Here is a 4435-nt window from a genome sequence, read left to right on the forward strand (position 1 = left end):
CAATTAAGCTAGGGTGCCTGTCTAGACATCTTGGTAGCCACTGTAATTAAAAACAGCAGACTTAAAAATTATTTCAGAAATCATGATTCTTAAACAAGTGATCATAGTCACCCTCCTCAGAGTCAGGGGTAGCCTGGTTTAATTGACGATCTGGATGGTTGGTGAGAGATCCAGAGGACGCCAGATAATCCAAGTGGCAAATGTTCTCATAAGCACTTGAAGGCTCTTTCATTGGGTATTTTAAACATCCGGGTCCAATGACTGGAAAGGCAACTGAGCTATGCCTGCTGGTAGCAAAAGGTCCAAGCATCTGCTTAGCATTACCAAGCGCCTGCGAAAAAAATCTGAAACTTTGTTGTGGTCAAAAAGTTAACCGTTGGCATTGCACAACACTTTCTGTGATTGTATATTTAAAATGGGTCGGTTGTAAATTAGAAACATTTGAAAGTACAGGTTAATTTCCATTAATTAGCCTGATTTCTTTGTTTCTAATTCATGGGATTTGAATGCAGGTCCACATGAGTTTGAATCTTTGCCGCACCTATCACAATATTAAACTCCACCAAAGTATTTAACTTTACCTTCACACTCTTGCCTCTTGACTCCATCCCATGGCAAGCACTCGATGAAGAAGAGTTTGAGCAGCCCAGACTCATGGAGGGCGCGTCTCACCTGCAGGGACATCACCAGGAGCAAACGGTACAATTCGCTGCCACCGAGTCCAAACTTTGGACTTGATTGCATTCCCGCCTTTTTTAAACAGACATTTACCAATCTTTAGTAGAAGTGAGGTTCTTGTTGAGCATGGGGGACAACCAACACATTCACCTGTGGGAAACAATGTGTGATTATATCAATGTGAGTGGTGTATTGTGATTTCATTATTCTAATTTAAAGTTAAGCGGAAATGTTCAAACCGCTTGAGCATCTATCAGACTGCCAAGCTTGTCTCCAGGCTCGTCTTTATGGCCACATTGCTTCCAAACAGTATTGCAGCGCAATCTGGGGGAGGTCGCTCCGTGTGCCAAGGCGCTGGTTACAAGGCATGCTGATGCTTCGTGGTTTACTTTGCACATTTGCTGAATGCCACACCTTGCTTGTTTCCTTTGACGATAATCCTGAAATTGAGCTCTCTACCAACTCTCTTGCCCACCTTTACCTTCTGCTTGGAAAGTAACTTGCAGAGCCCCGGGTCCGTCCAGAACCAAAGTGTCGGAGATCAGAACTAGCTAGAGCTGAGATTAAGATCCTGCTTGCCTCTTTGACCAGACGGACAGGACCAGACACAAGGCACACAGGGGTATGGGAAAGGTGAGGCTTTCAAGTCACTTTGTTCTGCTTCATCCAATCATTTCCTAAAAACTCTTATCAAAACATTCAAGCATGTCAAGGTTCGGTAGGTTTAGAACTTTCTTGTGTTCCCGAATTTGGTTGATCTGGTAGTCATGCAGAACCATCTTTAAGCCTATTCACATTTTTCTCTGTAGCCAACCAGTCTTGTACTTTGGTGTTTGGGGTTCCACCGGTTCCTGGGAATGAAGCTGACATTACTCTGAACTCTCGGAGAGTTAGGCTTCGTTTCTTGGCTTTTTGAAGGAGGATTTCCTTTAATCCATCTGAATCTGGAGTGGCAGTTAGAGCGCCCCCTGCAGCCTCGACATTGGCCACATCAAAGTCTTCTCTGCAGCGTGGCTCCTGGCCTCATCGAGGGCATCGGAGACAAACTGGACATGACCAGCTCGGACCCAACCTCCAGGGAAACAGGTATTTTCTGAGTCTCTGCTGGAGCGGGTCTGGTACTTGGATACAGACCGTGGATCGCTATAAAGGTTAATCCAGGGCTGTGGGATAGTTTTTAACTCGCTCTTCCTTTTACTTTTTTCTTCAGTTCCTTCAAATGTGTTTGGCTCCTGACTGTTCCTCTTTGTCAGCCCCTCTTAACGGTCTCACCATGTCGCTGCCTATGTTGTCTTAACTTCTGGGGTATTTTGCCGCTCATTTGTCTCGACTCATACTCTTCCCTCTACCAGCTTGAAACAGCTTCTCCACAATGGTAACTCCTCCGGGGTTGTCAGGGCTCTTTTCCGAGGATTGCTATTTTTCTCATGCACCAGCCTCAGTTTCTCCACAACCAAACTGGGATAACCGCCCTCTCTGTACACTTTAATATCGTCTGTCACAAAGGAGAGGTCCTGCAGTAGGATTTGGCTTCTTTTCGGCTCAACCACAATGATAGCAGGAGGTAGCTCTCAGTGAAATTGATCAAGGACTCGATGACCTGTAACTCCCACTGCTCTGCAGCCCCAAAAGCTCCTCCAGGTCCCTTTTCAATATCCCCCCTTACCACTGCCTCCTCCTCCTCAAAATCTAACTCTACTTGGCAGCCGATACATGAGAGTTGTTTCTGTAATAATTTGTATGCTTTAGGATTGTCTCTCAGGAAATACATGAGGAAAATATCTAGTTTGAATATCTTCTCAAGGCCTTTTGTGTTGACTTTGGTGGGCGTCTGAAGCAAAAAAGAACATTAAAAAAATGATTAATTCACATTATTACATGGCTTAGTTGAATACTCGTTTATGATTGGTCAATTCAGAACACGTGACACGTTAATCCAGAAGTAAGACAACAGGGACAGACATAGACATCAAACGGCAAAACATATTCAGTTGCCAGTTACTTTGGCATTAGGGCAGGGATATCTAGATACTTTCCAAGGTTTTACATAATGAATTGTGCTACTTTTAAAGCAAGCAAGGATGTTTTCAAATCTGTAATCAAAAAGCTCCTCAAAAACGCTATCAAAGCCGTTCCTGCTGTTGCTACGTAGTTCAAACGTTATCAACGGACTATTTTTCTTCGCGGATGCATGTCATTTTAAATCAATAAAAGTATTTTTGAAATCAATAATATTAATTTTGAAATCAATAAAACATTTTCTAAATCTATAAAAGCATTTCAATTAATATTGGGAGTCGTGTCGTTACTTTGTTGAGAATGTGGCCTTGTAATAAGCGGGATAATGTGCAGCGACGTGGTCATTCTGGGGAAAAGAACACCCTTCATGCTGAAACAGATGTGTGCACTGCTTATATTTCCAGTTACTTCATGTATCAACCAAACACCAGTTACCTTCTTCTCAGAAAAGTATAACCACAAAAGCATGAACACAGTTTTTTATCCTTCTTAATTAGTGTTTAGCTTGGAGGTGTGCAGAATGCAAATGGTTTTTTAAGGTGTGTAAATGTATTTATAGTGTGTATTTTCCCTGTGTAGCTTCCTTCTCGTAGCTCTGGAATACTCTAACGGCCCATCCACACGGCGGCGTGCGTTGAAGCTTCAACGCTTCTTCCCATTCACTTTGAATGGGGTGACGTCACGCTTTGCCGAACTGCATTGTGGTTCTGTCGCTTCGCGTTGCTCGCTTCAAAAGTTGACAAAGTACAACTTTTGAAGCTTCGACGGAATAGTCAGTCAATCAAATCATATGCCAGTACAAGCTCTAGCCAATCAAACACCCTGCTTGTGTGTCCGGGGCGGGAGATTCATGTGATTGGTTGATGGTCGAGTTTCAGACACGCCCACCCAGGGCCGTATGCAGGATTTCCTAAATACCGAGGTCCAAACATGTGAGCGGGGTTCGGGGGATACCCCCTGAGATTTTGGGGATTTTCATGATCTAGTTAGGTGCTTTTTAAGTCCTGTGGGGGGTCACAAATGGGATAGTATATTGATTTCAAACCATGTCAGTGGGCTGACAATGTCAGCATAAATTATTTTTGAAAGTGTAATGCATAAGAATCAGTTGATTGTTACTATTAATGATCTGGACATGCAGAAGAGGCTAAAATGATCACAAAACATTGTCAACATTCATTTTCCATGTCTCTCTCCTTTCCATAACCTGCAGCCTCTCTTCCATCTGTTACGGGTGAGCGAAGCAAGCAGGAGCCAAATGCAGATAACACTGAAAATACTTTTCACACTGCCCAGAGTCCGACTGGTGCTGCGTCATTGCGTCATCGTTTGCGTCATGACGTAACCGTTTGCGTGCCTGCTTCATAAAGCCAAACCGCGGAAACCCCTCACAGCTGACACCGACAACAACAACAATGGCCGATTGTGCTCCAGCTTCCTCTGTACCTCTTCTGAAGACCAGATTCCCAGTAGGTAGCTGGTCTCTTCTGTGAAATACTCCATCGTTGTGTACAAACTGGATAAAACGCGGGTTTTTTGTTGTTGTTCAGGAGTTGATCCCGCCCCTGCCCCCGCCTCGACGTAAGCGTGACCTATGCGGTGCTTCTGCTCTGGCCGGACAATTTTTGGGGGCTCGAAATGAACCGGATTCCGGAGCTAAGAGGCTGCTCCACTGCGGTGTGAACAGGAAAACCCGGTGCTTTTCAAGCTCCAGCTCTGAACCGGCCCTGAAACACCG

General features: G+C 44.4%; 1 long non-coding RNA gene across 1 annotated transcript; it reads right to left on the reverse strand.

Annotated features, from left to right (window-relative positions):
* Positions 1–112: 112 nt before the first annotated feature.
* LOC104954808 (uncharacterized) lies at positions 113–2645 on the reverse strand. Its single transcript, XR_799389.1, has 3 exons — positions 921–2645; positions 582–828; positions 113–331 (listed from the first exon to the last, which is right to left on the reverse strand). It is a non-coding gene; the product is annotated as an uncharacterized lncRNA (long non-coding RNA).
* Positions 2646–4435: the final 1790 nt, after the last annotated feature.

This window comes from Notothenia coriiceps, unplaced genomic scaffold (genome assembly GCF_000735185.1).
Source record: "Notothenia coriiceps isolate Sejong01 unplaced genomic scaffold, NC01 NC01_scaffold00023952, whole genome shotgun sequence".
In the NCBI taxonomy this organism is placed as follows: Eukaryota; Metazoa; Chordata; class Actinopteri; order Perciformes; family Nototheniidae; genus Notothenia; species Notothenia coriiceps.